Source organism: Phoca vitulina, unplaced genomic scaffold (genome assembly GCF_004348235.1).
Source record: "Phoca vitulina isolate PV1807 unplaced genomic scaffold, GSC_HSeal_1.0 scaffold5, whole genome shotgun sequence".
NCBI classification, from domain to species: Eukaryota; Metazoa; Chordata; class Mammalia; order Carnivora; family Phocidae; genus Phoca; species Phoca vitulina.
The window spans coordinates 19,178,450-19,194,960 of NW_022589708.1; the positions used below are offsets into that span (position 1 = coordinate 19,178,450).

Below are 16,511 nucleotides of genomic sequence, written 5' to 3' on the forward strand. Positions count from 1 at the left end.
CAAATCATTATGGTGTATACCTTTAACTTATATATTGTGCTATTTGTAAATTACATGTCAGGTAAACTAGAAAAAAATCTTGAGAAGCACTGGCTTAGGGCTTGTTCTCTCAAGTCCGGAACAAACTTCTAAATACTGGTTTCTTCACTTGTAAAATAAGACTAAAGATACCTTCTACCATTTTTCCTGTTCCATTTTGGAGATTAAACAAGATGTATACAGATTGATTAGCATGATGCCTAGCTTAAAGATAGCATTCAATAAGTAGTATTAGTGGTTATTGGTAAGCCACATAATATAACAGAATCATAGGCCTATAAGTCAAGTGCAGTTTAATATTTGAGTAAGTACTAACAAAAACAAGAACAAAACCTCAGTAGATAACATACATGTTCTAGGCATGAGTTGAGCAATGACCAGTCACAGATGAAATAAGCATTCTATTTTTTTTTCTTAAAAATGAAAAACATTTGAATATATTCCTCTCCAAATATATAAGTATTTTTTAAGTTTCTTCAGAAACTTAAGACTTTTATATAATCTACCTCAGCCTCTGCTCTATTAACTTATACTTCTAAACATTTTGTCTTTTGTGTTTTCTGTGGTTTTAGTAAATCATTTTTGTACTGTGAAATGCACGGTTTTAACCAATATAGGATCTACCTTGCATTATCATGTTCTGTGGGACTTTAGGGGATATGGTAGGGGAAAAAAATGCATGAATTCATTCATTCACACACTTGAGTGTTTACTATGTTTCAAGCACTTGTCTAAGCAATGTAGTTACAAAACTGAATAAAAGAAATGAATTTATCTGCCCACGTAAGTATTAGAGATGTACATATCTGAGATTGTAAAATTTAAAATAATTTTGGGTGGTAAAATTAGAAGTGAACCACGCTTCTTGGCTAAACTGATAGTATAAAATATAACCCATAAGTTATGAAGTCTTTGTTATTTTCCTTCACTTATGCCTTCCTTTATCGACAACAATCTAAGAGTTAGTATGATATTTAGTATTTCTGAGTATGTATTAAAAAAAAAAATCAAACCCACATTTAATGTTGTAATTCTTGTCTCTACCACTTTGTACCTTTTTAACAGTGAGTAACTTGGTTCATATTTAGGTCTTAGTTTTCTTATGTATATATAAAAAAAAAATCAAGGAAATAGTACTGATTATCTGAGCTTTGAGAATACTGAATGAGGTAACACGTGTTTTGTACTCAGTGTCTAATATTGTGATACTAGATATGTATTGCTTATAATTATTGTAACACATAACCAGTCTTCTGTTGGCTTGTATTCAGTTTTCACCATAATTTCATCATACACTGATTTATACTTTTAGTTCCACAAAATGATCCTCCTTTGGCCATGAACTCCATCTGATGAATAACCTGCATGTACACCAACATCATAACATTAACGTTTCCTAGGAGACCCACCATGGGATAAAGAGGTTGCTGGAGTGCTTTGGGGGACACTACTGAGGATAGAGGAGTGATTTTAAAAATGGGGCCTAAACCATGAAAGTGTACTTGCACTCAGGAACACTGCTTGGCATCAATTGCTTGGAAGGGGTCAGGAAAAGATGTGACGTTCTTATATATAATCTTCCCAGTTACCTAAGATGTACTAGGGATCATTTCCTTTCACAGATGAGAACACAGGGGAGACAAAACTTAAGGTATCAGTGTAACAGAACTAGAGAACTGTTTACTTTTCGGTCTGACGCAAAATCACGGCTAAAGTCTAGGTTTCATTTTACTTCACATTACCCTCACAAAGACAACTAGAGATAATTCTGAGCAAGTTGGATGGAGTCATAGTATAGGTCATCTTGAATGCCCTGCAAGAATTTACATTTTAACCTCAAAGTAATGTGGAGTCATGAAGGTATACAAATCTAAAAGTATCAGATAAATTGCCTTTATTAAGTACCAAAGGTCAAAGGAGAAAATGTTATTTTCCAAGCCTCCTATTCTTTATTTGAGTGACACAAAGGCTTTTTCACAGTTTTTTTGGAACTAAATATCTAACTTAGCTCTTGAGGCATTTGTTATCCTCTGGTTTGAATCCTGATTAAACTACTAACTTGTATGACCTAGAGTAAATTGCCTCAATGCACTTTAAAATGTGGATAATATTTATGTTAAGAGTCTTGTGTGAAGATGAGATAAGCTAGTATGCGCAGAGGGCCTGACCTATTCATATGTTGTTTCGTACTATGTAGTGTAGGTTTTGCTATTTTTGTCAACGTTATAATATTCAGTACAACTATCTTGTTACATTTCACAAAAGGATATCAAACGCCAGGGGGAAAAATGTAATGGTGGAAGGAGGAATTCTGGCATATAGGGTAAGGAATTCTAGTAATAGCCAGTAACAAATAAATGCTTACAACAGCTTACCTCTACTGTGTGGATTGCTATAACCTGGTACAGGTACTTTAAAAATAATGAGTTTAATGTTCTTAATGGGAGACATGAATTATTCAACAGTCTTCTTTAAATCACTATTTTTTAGCATTGGCAAGTACTGATATTATACGGTTTGTGTTCAGGTAGTGCAGATCAACAAAATTTTAACAAAATGTAACAAAGGATGGGGCGCCTGGGTGGCTCAGTCGGTTAAGCGTCTGCCTTCAGCTCAGGTCGTGATCCCGGGGTCCTGGGATCGAGCCCCGCATCGGGTTCCCTGCTCAGCGGGGAGTCTGACTCTCTCCTCTCTCTCTGCCCCACCTCGTCCCTGCTCACGTTCGCTCTCAAATAAAATCTTAAAAAAAAAAGAAAAAGAAAGTAACATGTTTTTGGTCAAGTCGTGCAGTCAAGAAAGCTGGTGCTATTATGCATCTTATGCAAGTCTCAAAAAATTAACAGAAATATACCCTAAGACAGTACATGTCATTTCTGATTTTATAAAGGTCATTTTGATAATAACAAAAATACATCCAGTGTGTTTTGGAAGAATGGAGTAGGGAGACCCAAATGCAAGTCAAGTCAGGGACGACTCCTTAGAGGCAATCTGCAGCTGCCAGGGCAGCCGTAAAAGGGGGATTTGGAAAAAATCCATGTGTGTACAAACACAGGGGGATCACGAGCCAAAGCCTTAAATATGGTTTTAACAGGAACCTACACATTCAGGGTTTTAATGTGACTGGGACAAAACATTAAATTTATAATGAGCTCTTTTTCCACTAAGAGTCAGTACCTTAGCTGTGAATTTAAAACTGAGTAGTGATGTGTAAAGGAAGACATACATATTTGTTTTACATATTAACCTATCTAAAATAAGAATACTGGACACTGTAGATTTGAAGGAATGGAAAATGGGAAACAAAGCAAGGGGAAGAGTTTTGAGGACAGGGGAGCCAGTTGCCAAACTTGCAGGAAGTTTAAGAGGATTTGGGAAACACCATTATTAGCATATCAACATCCATTCCTCATTACTGTCAAATAGATTCAATCCCAATCAATTACATTAATTTCAGGTGTATGGAAATATTGAATCACTATTGTGTATCACCTGGTGCTCATTGCAAGTGCCCTCCTTAATCTCCATTACCTACTTGACCTATCCCCTTACCCACCACCCCTTTGGTAACCATCAGTTCTCTATAATTGAGTCTGTTTCTTGGTTTGTTGTCTTTTTTTTCCCTTTGCTTATTTGTTTCTTAAATTCCACATGAGTGAAATCCTGTGGTATTTCTTTCTCTGGTGGCATTATTTTTTGTTCAGGTGGCAATATATTCAGGAGGTAGGTTTCTCTAGCACTCCAGGGAAGGAGTCACAGTCAGTCAAAACTGATCAAAGCATTAGTGTTTAAACTAATTACTTCCAGTAATTGGTTAAGGAGTGGGTATATTAGCCTGTCCAGATCAATGAAACTCAAGGGCAATTCTGCTGGGAGCATAGGGTATGTGTCTTCCAAAACAAAACAAAACAAGTTTCTCCCTGCTAAGGGGAGACATGCAAAGAAACCGTATCTTCTTCCCCTAGATGGTGTCATAAAAGGACAAGGTACCTAGAGATGCTATAGTCCTCATGTGACCAAGAGTTTAGGGGGTGGGGGGAAGATTTGGCCATGAGCCTGGGTAAAATGGAGCTCCAAGATTCAGCATTGCTAGACTGGGCTACCCCACTTTCACCAAGGTTGTATAAAGTTCCTGGTAAGCTATATCCAAAGGAGTGAAAAGTTTATGAAAGACCTCTCATGCCATATTAAGTTTAAACTTTCTACTATAACCATGCAGGAATCAATTAATTTAAATACATGAAGTGACATGGTCAAGGTTGCACTGTAGGACAGGACAAATGGGGACTAGAAAGGATTAGTGAGGGACAAGACTTGTGTCAAGAAAAACAGCAAAGACAGAACTTATAAAACACCCCCAAAAAATCAAATTTAAAAAATGGGCAGAAGGCACAAACAGACATATCTCCGAAGAGGACATCCAGATGGCCAACAGACACGTGAAAAGATGATCATTACTTATCAGGGAAATGCAAATCAAAACTACAGTATCACTTCACACTTGGCAGAATGGCTAAAATTAACAAAACACAGGTGTTGGTGAGGATGTGACGAAAAAGGAACCCTTGTGCATGGATGGTGGGAATGCCAACTGGTACAGCCACTGTGGACAACAGTATGGAGCTTCCTCCAAAAGTTAATAGAACTACTCTACAATCCAGCAATTGCACTATTGGGTATTTACCCAAAGGATACAAAAACACTAGTTCAAAGGGATACATGCTCCCTGATGTTTATAGTTACATTATTTACACTAGTCAAGGTATGGAAGCAGTCTGAGTATTCATTAATTGAATAATGATAAAGATGTCTTACATGCACACGCATGCGCACGCACACACACACACACAGCATTATTCAGCCATGAAAAACAATAAAATCTTGCCATTTGCAACACGGATGGAGCTAGAGAATATATACTAAGCAAAGTAAGCCAGAGAAAGAAATACCACAGGATTTCACTCATGTGGAATTTAAGAAACAAATAAGCAAAGGGAAAAAAAGACAACAAACCAAGAAACAGACTCAATTATAGAGAACTGATGGTTACCAAAGGGGTGGTGGGTAAGGGGATAGGTCAAGTAGGTAATGGAGATTAAGGAGGGCACTTGCAATGAGCACCAGGTGATACACAATAGTGATTCAATATTTCCATACACCTGAAATTAATGTAACAGTTAACTAGAATTAAAATTCAAACTTAAAAAAACGCAAATAGTTATTGTAGTCAAATACCAGGACAGGGTAAGAGATGGGTAGGAAAAGGGAATTTCATAAAATGTGTTAATAGTAGCATGCAAAACAATTTGTTATTACAAATAAAGATGGAGTTAAAAATAACACTTTCGTATTTAAGTACTTTGATTTTCAGGAAGTGCTTAAGATTACCATTCCTAAAAAAAAAAATTCATTTTTTATCTAATATACACATATTATTGTAATCAAAATTCAGAAGTCACTGTTGAAAATGTACTTTTTACCAATAAATCACAGCATGCTATATTGAATAAACAGACACAGACCAAATTAAAATTTTGTGGAATGAATTTGTTATTTTGTCATTATACATAGACTAAAGGGAAAATTGTTTTCTTGGAATTACCTGCTGGAACAGGAGTTTTAAAGTATTGACTCTGAATTAGATAAAGCATCTGGAGTTATGCTCTGATAATATTTAGAATTCATACCAATGGGGTACCATTAAAATATTTAGCAACAATACTGAGATAATTGTGTTTACTTCAAACTGTTCTCATTTTAATGTGAAAATTACACACATATTCTTTATACTTTATCATGCAATAAAAAGTTGCATTTAGATGCTAAGAAAATCATACTTTCCAATGCTAAATAAAAAAGTTGGGTCTTGGATGCCTAATCCAGCAGAAGTTTTAGTTAATTTTAAAATTAAGCATTGCTCATTAAGAGGCTTTAGATTATTTAAAATACAGCATTAGAATCTTATTAGAACTTATTTACTTTAATACACATCAACATAGGGAAATTTATGGGAGATGGAGAGAACTCAGTGGTATATTTGCAATCAGAAGGATCCTGAATATAGAGAAACAACCGTCAGGCAACAAAGTATTTAAGAATTTGACAAGAGCATCTTCTATTAAGCTGATTTTCTTATATCTGTTTAATAAAATGTCTTGTTAACTGATATCCAATTAAGGTTTATCCTTATTTGTCTCCCAGCTGGGTTTCTATCAAACCACACTCCAGAAGAACCATACAACGTTATTGGATTGTGTAAGCACTCCTGTTTGTGGTTGTATGTGCACATTTGTATATTGCATGTGTCAGACTTTTCTGTACCCAGAACTGTGCTAGCAGTGAAGAATAATGAACAAGGTAGACATAGACTCTAAGCTCTCAGAGCGGGGCCAACAGGAAATATGGATACTAAGCAAAGTGAGGGTTACAAATAGGATGGGACTATATGGAGCTAGGAGTTTTCAGAGGATGCATTTCTCTGGGATCAGTCTTTGCTAATAAAGTTTAAGAATTAGTGGAACAAATCAGAAAAATCTGTATGAATGTTGGAGATGGGATAGGACACTGCATGTCAAGAACATAGTATTATCATGTATGTGGTATCTTTGAGGAACAATTTGAGCCTGGTTATCATTTTTAGATTCAAGAGAATTCTGGAGAGTTGGAGAAGGCGGGATGAGCCAGATCCGGAATGCTAAGTCCATCATGAACAGTGTTTATGGAGTTTCATCTTGTTTTAAGGGCAGTGAAAAGCCTTTGAATGATTTATATGTAGCAAGAGACATAATTTTATATTTTGAACACTGTTGGTTGAGATGTAGAGAGTAGACTGGAAAGGAGTAAGATTGGATAAGGAAGGGGGCATTAGCTAAGAGCTGCTATCGAAGTTTAGGAAGATGGTGACCTAGACTGGGTCACTGATCATAGGCATTGATTAAAGTAGTTGGATTCAAGAGCTTTTTAGGAAAATCAAAGGATTTTGAGTAACTGATCAGCATCTAAGAGACAGAATCTTGGTGCCTGTGTTTCTACCTGAGCTTTATCATTTTCTACCTACAAAGAATAGGCAAATGGCCTTCTTTATCTGAATAAAAAAAAAGTAAAAATACTGCCTTATTAGTTTGCTATTAATCTTGAAGGTGATCAGTGTAAGGAATTTAGGGTAGTCCCAAACAATGTAGTAAGTACTTTAAAATATTAGCATTTTCTACATATCATTGATTAGATTTTGGAAGGGAAGGCAAGAGCCATATACAGGACTTAGGTTTCTGGATTAGGTACTATATGGAGTATTTTGTTATACCAGAATGGGAAGCATTTGAGAAAGGACATTTTGGGGGCCGGCGGGGGGGAAGGTCAGTGACATTCCAAGGTGGTGAACTTTGATACATCAGATCTCCAGTGGAACATCAACCAACACGTAGGACACAGGAATGTATAACCCAGAGTAGAAATCAGCAACAGTAGGCCTTTATCTTTTCCTATACAAAGGGCAGGAGGTTAAACATGCACATTAGATCAGACCTGGATACAAACCCCAGCTCTGTTAACTTCTTAGTTGTCCTGGCGAAAATTTGAGGCCCAGTTCTCCTACTTTCAAGAAGTGATTAGGATAGCATCAAATTGTATGAAGTATTGAAGCTGTATGTACCCATTAGTCAGAGGTAATGAGCTTCCAGGGATTTTGGCCGTTTGTCCTTGACCCAGCAGCTTCTGCAATCACTGAACACTGCGTGGACACCAGCCGGTCACCTGCAAGCAGAGCCTCACATATCAACCACACAGCCTTGCTTCCTGCCCCAGGAAGGAAGGTATATTGAGGTTTTGCTAGAGCAAGACTTGCTTACATATACAACTAGAAAGTGCAAGGGGATTCTGTTTTTCCTTCTTCCTTCTCCAGATCACCCTATCCTGGAAAGTAGTGGTCTTCTCAAGAGATATTCTGGAAGTATCATACAGGCAGTCTTAGATAGCAAACAGTGGCCAATCAAGTAAAAACCTATTAGATTTGTTCCCCTTCTTATCTGCCTCACCCCCTTTCTGTGCTCGCTTTCTGCAATTCACATAAGAACATAAGACTTTTCCTTGGGCTTATGGTTCCTGGGACATCTAGGCATGGCATTTTTCCCCTAGGTGAACCTAGCACAGGGTAATGCCACTAGGTGACTCACTAATCTAATGGAAATAGGGGATGTTCTTGTTGGTGTTAAGTGGGCAGTGAAAACTGCAGTGCCATGATAATCGCTAGGACTTTTACTGGTGGTAGTTCTGGTGCAAAACGGTGACACTGGAGGATCCTGAAAGGACTTCCTCCCATGGGCACACCGAAGCTACAGCTATAGAGGGAACACATTTCTTCTGAAAGAAATTCAATAACTGAGCTACTCTTACAAGCTAGGCAAATGAAGGGGGAAAAAAACCACACTGAAGTAGGTAGGAGCAGCTGACACACAATCCCACAATGAACCCCACCCCTGGCATGGCAGGTCACAATTGGGAGGGCACTCATAACCCCAGGCTTCTCCCTAAGGAGAGGAAATTTGAACCCCGCATCTGGCACCCCAACTTTTAAGACTTGTACCTGACAAATAAGACCCCCAAAACAGCTAGTTTTGAAAGCAAATAGGGCTTGCTTCCATGAGACCCACAAAGCTACAGCAAACTGAAAAAATGTTCTAGAAGGACTCGTGTGGAGAGGCAACCACAGAAAGCACCTACTCTTTCTGTGACACTTAATTGCTCAGCTTAACTACTTGGCCTGAGGGATAGGTATCTAATTTAACACTTCCGAGGGACGCAAATCCTCCCCTCAGAGAGCAGGCACTATCATCCGTTTTCCTCAGCCTTGCTCTAGGTCACCAGTATCTTCTGAGAAAGCTAATGTACACGATACTCCAGTTTTTGCAACTGCCATCTGATGGACACAACTTGCTCACCCAACTCCGTTGGCCAAATGGGGCTTACATCTGTGGGCCCCACCAGACTGAATCAAATGGAGGAATAGTTCTTAACTGGCTACCCACCCCCAGGGCACAGCACAGACAGCAAATTGAAATGCACCCCTAGTCTTTCTATGACAAAGGCTTATTAGCTTAACTTTCAGGGCTGTGGTCTGATGGTCAGGCTTCTTATTAAATAGATCTCAAAAGTGACCAATTTCTCCAGGGATCAGAGACACCAACAGGTAACCACCTTTATAGTCTCCCTCTGCCCTACCACAGGTTGGTGTTTGAAAAAGGAGCATGCATACACATCAGGCACTTTGGCTTTTGTCACTGCTGCCCAAAGGACACATCCCCTGGTAGTCTGGCTCTGTTGTCCATCACAAGCAGGGCTTGGGTTCCCAGGTTCAATGGGACAGTGGCAAACAGACTGTTCTTAACTGGCTATCACACCAGGATTTCATGCACAGGCAGCAAACACACGATCAACCAGTGTTCCCCTGAAAGAGGTATATTTGCACACTTTAGGAGCTACTGCCTGAGTGTCTGTAGTTCAGATGGAGGTCCTCCCCTTTGAGACACTGACTGGTATTGGCACACCTTCTCATACCGGGAGATACTAAGGTTAAAGTAGACGTCTTAGACAACAAAGAAGGTTTGAGAGCCAACCAAGAGCCAGGGCAGAGTTGACCAATAAGGTCCATCCCCTACACATGGCCACTCCTTCAAGACTGGGAGACATGGCTGTTTTACACCTGATGCATAGAAACCAGCAGTCCTGCAAAATGAAGAGGAATATGTTCCAAATGAAAACAAGATAAAACCAAAGAAAAAGACCTTAAGGAAATGGAGAGAAGTGATTTACCTGATAGAGTTGAGAATAAGTCAGATGATCATGAAGCTGAGAAGAATTAACAAGTATCAAATAGGAGTACCAGACTGAATAAACTGCATACATTTGATAAATTAAACTAGATGCAGCAGGGAGGAAAAAGGATCAATGAACACTCAAACACAGGGCAGTGAAACCACCCAGTCAGAGTAAAGAGAAGATAGTTTAAGGGATTTATGGGACAACACCAAGCAGAACAACACTTGTATTATAGAGGTCCCAGAGGGAGAAGACAAAGGGGCAGAAAACTTCAAGAAATAATTTCTGAAATCTTCCCTAATCTGGAGAAACACATCCAGATCCAGGAAGGCCAGAAAGTTCCCAATAAGATGAACCCAAAGAGACCCACAAAACACACTGAAGTGTCAAAAGGTAAAGACAAGGAATCTTAAAAGCAGAAAGAAAAAAACAAAAAAACTTGTTACATACCAGAGAAGCCCCAGAAGTTTATTGGATTTTTCAGGGAAACTGGCAGGCCCAGAAGAGAATGGCACAATGTATTCAAGATGCTCAAATAAATGGCCAACCAAGAATTGTCCTTCAGAATGGAGACCATTTTCCAGACAAGTTAAAGGAGTTTACCACGAGACGGGCCTTATAAGAAAGGTTAGAGGAATCGGAGCTGAAAAGAGCACTAATTAGAACAAAAATTATAATCCTTACTGGTAAAGATACAGTAAAATTTAGAATGTTGTAAATGCAGTGGGTTAGTCACTTACATGAAAGTTAGAAGACAATAGTAAAAATAACTATAGCTATAATAATTGGTTAATGGATTCACAAGATAAAAAGATGTAAATTGTGACATCAAAAATATCAAATATGGGAGGAAAAGTCAGTAAAATTATTGATCTTCATAACACATTCAAGCTTAAGTTGTAATCAACTTAAAATAGTTATATACAAGTTGTTTTATATAAGCCTCATTAACCACAAAGCAAAGCCTATAGTGGATACAAGAATGATAAAGGACTTTAAGAAATACTGTAAGATCTCACATGTGAAATGAAAAAAAAAAAAAAAAGAGTTCATAGACACAAAATAGATTAGTGGTTGCTGGAGGTTGGGGGTGAAGGTAGAAAAAAAAAAAAGTACAACCTTTGTTAAAAACCTAGTCCTAGGGATGTAATGTAGACCATGGTGACTATAGTTACTACTGTATTATATAATCGCAGAAGTTACTAAGGGTAGATCTGGAAATTATCACAAGAAAATAAATGATGAGTGTTAACTAGACTTATGGTCATGTAGCAATATGTACAAATGTCAAATCATTATGTTGTACACCTGAAACTAATACAATGTTCTCTCTCAATTGTAGCTCAATTAAAAAAAAAAAAAAAATCAATACCTTCCTGTGTGCTAAAACATGCCACAACCAAGAGAACAAGAACAAACCACACAGCTATATTTAGGTAGTGGCATGCTGATTGTATCAAAAGGATCACATAGCTTTTCTGCCCATGGACGCCACGAGTCAGCATCATTAAATTCTCCCCTCCCACCACGGTCCTATCTAAGAGTCTCCTAAGGAGCCTAAGCAGCCGTGGAAAGTTTGAGCTTTGAAACAACCCGTGAGAGTCTGAAGAGCCATTGTGAGCAATGGGGAATGCTCACGGACTGTGTGGTAATGAGTGCGCCAAACACGAATCACTCCAGAGGCTTTGGGTAGGTCACATAGGCCACCGTGGAGAAAGTGGATGCAGCTAGGAATGCAAGGCTACACGAAGTGGATAGAAGAGTTGTGGAACCAAAGAGGGCTGTCTCAACTGAGGATCCTCCAAGACCTGGTGCCCACTTCACTGTGAAGATTTGTGTGGATAGCATTAACAACAACACAAGATCTAAGAGATTATTTTGAACACTGTGGGAAAACTGAAATGACTGAAACCATGACTGACCAAGGCAGCACCAAGGAGAGAGGCTTTGCTCTTCTAACAGTTGATGACCCTGCCTCCATAGACTGTCCTTCAGAAATACCACACTGAATGGCAGCAGCCGTGAAGCAAGGAAAGCCCCACCTAAGAGTGCTTCATCCAGCCAAAGAGGTCAAAGCGTTCTGGAAACTTCGGTGGTGGTCATGGAGGCGGTTTTGGTAGGAATGACAACTTTGGTCATGGAGGAAACTCGTGGGCAAGGCGGCTGTGGTGGTGGTCGAGGTGGTGGTGGTCGAGGTGGTGGTGGATATGGTGGCAGTGGGGGTGGTTATGATAGATTTGGTAACAACAGAAGCAATTTTGGAGGTGGCAGAAGCTATAATGATTTTGGCAATTTCATCAATCAATCTTCAAATTTTGGACCCTTGAAAGGAGGAAATTTTGGAGGCAGAAGCTCTGGCCCCTACAGTGGTGGAGGCCAACACTTTGCCAAACCAGGAAACCAAGGTGCGATGGTGGTTCCAGCAGCAGCAGCTGTAGGCATGGCAGTGGCAGAAGGTTTTCGTTACTGCCAGGAAGCAGAGCTGAGTGGGAGAGGAGAGCCAGAGAAGGGACAGGGCAGGTCACAACAGATTTGTGAACTCAGCCAAGCACAGTGGTGGCAGGGCCCGGCTGCTACAAAGACACCATGTTTAGTTTCTGTTCTGTGGAAAGTGTAAAACATTCCAAATGAAAGGTTTTAATGTAGGTTTTTTTGTTTTTGTTTTTGTTTTGCACCCATACTATTGGTTGCTAAATGTAATAGTCTGATTGGGACACCAAATAAGTCTTAAAAAAAAAAAAAAAAAAAGACGACGACCAGGTACAGTCTCTATTTTGATGATTATGTTCTGACCTACACTCCTTGAACACACTAAGTATACAACTAATTCTAAACCTAGCACAGAAACCCTCTTATCAAGAGCATGAGCCAGTTACGCACCTAATGAGATGGCTTTAAATTTTTTAAGTTTGCAATTCTGAGGATTGTTTTAAGTATAAAAAACTCCTTTGGAAAAATGTCTGTTCATGTCTTCTGCCCATTTCTTGATTGGATCATTTGTTCTTTGGGTGTAAAAGAAGAAGATAGCAGGAGGGGAAGAATGAAGGGGGGAAATCTGAGGGGGAGACGAACCATGAGAGACGATGGACTCTGAAACAAACTGAGGGTTCTAGAGGGGAGGGGGGTGGGGGGATGGGTTAGCCTGGTGATGGGTATTAAAGAGGGCACGCTCTGCATGGAGCACTGGGTGTTATATGCAAACAATGAATCATGGAACACTACATCAAAAACTAATGATGTAATGTATGGTGATTAACATAATAAAATAAAAAAACAAACAAAAAAACCCAAAAACTCCTATCCAAAGTAGGTAAGGAGCCTTAATTTTGACAATTCAGTATTAATAGCCATGAATTCCTTTCACCCTAAAAATCAGACTAGATATTTCTATGTGGATAATACTGTCATCATGTTGAGCTTCTGGGAAGCTTTGTTATAGTTCTTTAATTTTATGCGATAAGCTTATTTTGAAAAAGGAAACTAAATGCATCAAGAGCCTTTCATTTCACATTTATGTGCTCTTAACCAAAATAAATAGTTCAGCATTCCAATTAGTTTTGGTGTGAAAATTTTAAAGATTCTGTAAGACATAAGTTTAACAACTCTGAGGTTTTCAAATTTGTTATTCAAGTTTACAAAATGATTATATAAAATAAAATTTTTGTCTCCTTTTAAATATCTATTCATTTATTCATATTTTTATCAATACTTCCTTTCCTTAGTATCCTTACTCCACAAGTACCCCACACATAAATGGTCAATTAATCTACAACAAAGGAGGCAAGAACCTACAATGAGGAAAAGAGTCTCTTAAATGGTGTTGGGAAAACCGGACGGCTCCCTGCAAAAGAATGGGATGATCACTTTCTTACACCATACACAAACTCAAAATGTATTAGTGATCTAAATGTGAGACCTGAAACCATAACACAAAAAAACAAAACAAACAAAAAAACACACAGGCTGTAATCTTAGACATAGGCCTTAACAACATTTTTCTAGAAGTCTCCTCAGGCAAGGGAAACAAGAACAAAAATAAATGGTAATTACAACAAAACAAAAAGGTTTGGCACAGCAAAGGACACCAACCAAATGAAAACTTTCTGAAAGAAGGTATTTGTACAGGATTTATCTAATAAGGGGTTAAATATCTAATCTATATAAAGAATCTATAATACTCACTGCCAAAAAAAGTCTGATTAAAAAATGGACAGAGGATCTGAATAGACATTTTTCTAAAGACGTACAGATGGTTACTAGGCACATGACAAGATGCTTCCCCCATCACTAATACTTCCCAGTTGCAAATCAAAACCACAGTGAGTTATCTCACCCCTCAGTCAGAGTGGTATTAAAAAGTATGAAGTATCAAGACAAGAACTAGTGTTGTCGAGGGTGTAGAGAAAAAGAGGAACCCTCATGCACTGCTGGTGGGAACGCAAATTGATACAAACACTAGAAAATATGGAGTTTCTTCAAAAAAGTTAATGGAAATACCATATGACCTGATAATTCCACTACTGTGTATTTACCCAAAGAAAACAAAAACACCAATTTGAAAAGATATATGCACCTCTATGCTTACTGCAGCATTATTTATAATAGTCAAATTATGGAAGCAACCCAAGTGCCCATGCATAAATGAATAAAGATGTGAAATGTATACAATGGTATATTAGTCATAAAGAATGAGATCTTGCCATTTGTGACAGCATGAATGGAACCAGAGGATATTATGCTAAGTGAAATATGTCAAAGACAAATACCATAGGATTGCACTTATATGTGAAATCTAAAACAAAACTAAAGAGAACTGGTGGTTGCCAGAGGGTGGGGGGGGGGGGGGGTTATTGAGGTGATGGGCAAAATGGGTGTAGATTAAGAAGTCTAAACTTTCAGTTATAAGTCACAGAGATGAAGAGTACAGCATAGGAAATCTGGTCAGTATCGTAACATTGTATGGTGATGACGCATACCACGGTGGGCATTGAGTAATCTATAGAACTGTTGAATCACATTCCTGAAACATATACTGTAGGTTAACTTCAGTGAAAATATTAAAGATAAATATTTAAAATACCTTTAAAAGCCATACTGCTTACAGTTATAGACATTTATACAAATATCAAAATACCAAATCTACTATCACGAACACAATCTAGAAGCTGTTTTAATTTTGCATTTATAGTTTTATAGGCGAATAAAAGGTAAAATAGATGTTTTATGATATTAAAGCCAAAGAAATAGTAAAGGTGTTATACTTTCACACACATGCTCTAAGTTTGATAGTAAAATTACTGCTCTAATTACCATATTAAGTTTATGTGTATTTCTCTTTGAACACATTCACTATTTACATTCCAAAATTTTGCAGCATTTTCTTGACCATCCAAAGAGCTGATTTTCATTGTAGGCTCGTTCCATTATAGAAACAAGCAAAACAGAATACTCCTTTTCCCAAATCAAAACAACTTTGGGCAGAAGCCAAATCACCAGGACCTAAAAGTGTTTTGTCTGGGTCCAAGAGTAGGTGTTGGATATAAATTTTGGCATTTCTGTTACTCACTGCCATTAGTCTGTATTCCCCAAAACTATTCCTTATAATGACTATTTTTACAACTTCCGCTTTTATTTGGCAAGAAAATGATTAAGGTCATTTGAATCAGAGTTAAGACCACTATCCCTCTAAGAAATCTGCAGGAATCAGTCACTCATGAACTATTCCCTCTGATGCTCTTTGCTGGGCTTCATATTATCTGAATAGGTTTTTAACACCTTGGATATGGTTTTGAATGATAGTATCCATGCTAGCACATATGGGGCCTTTCTGAGAATGGGAAAAAACCCTGGGTCCCTGTCCTTGGATATTGGACTTGATGAAAGTATTAAGATACTTGTATCTATTACTTATTACTGTGAAACTACCCCAAATCTCATGGCTTTAAGCAATCACCAACCTACTCCCCCCCACTCCGATTCCGTGGGTTGGCTGGGAAATTCCTCATCTGGTGTACTCAGCCTTCCTCTGAGACCAAACTGGCAGATCAGCTGGTCTCTCACACCTGCCTCCTAGTAAGTGTTGGATGCTGCTTAGGGCACCTTGCTTCACATCTTCATGTAAGTCTCTCATTTTCCCAGAGTCTAGACCGATTTCTCTACATGGTGATCTTAAAGTAGTGATTCAAGAGGCCAAGGTGAAAAGCTGCAAAGCCTCTTAAAGCCTGCTTTTACAATTCACAAAAAGTCACTTCTGCCATATTATAAATTGGTCAAAGCAATACACAAGGACAGTCAAGATACAAGGTTAAAGAAACAGACTTCACCTTTTGAAGAGAATTGCAAAATTATACTACCCCACTTTTAGATTTAGAACCACACTCCTCTGGGCTGACGCAACATTGGGGACCATTGTTCATTTCAGAAAAAGAGGCTTCTGCCTCCAAAGGTACCTAGCTCTATAGCCAGGTACAAGAATGAAAAGTAGAGGGGAGAGAAGCTTGAGTTCTGAATGTCCACTTGGCTGGACGTCTTTGTTCAATGTACAACTTGTACAACTGTACTTGATGGCCTAGCATGTCCCCTTAGATTAATTCCTGAAGGTCTTGATGGATAGTATTGAGGTATTTCCATGAGGATAACTAGAGAACAAGAAACTATAGTAA

The 16,511-nt window shown here is 38.4% G+C and overlaps 1 pseudogene; it reads left to right on the plus strand.

Moving 5' to 3' along the window:
- Positions 1–12,387, plus strand: part of LOC116631380 — a 96,566-nt pseudogene extending 84,179 nt beyond the window's left edge.
- Positions 12,388–16,511: the final 4,124 nt, after the last annotated feature.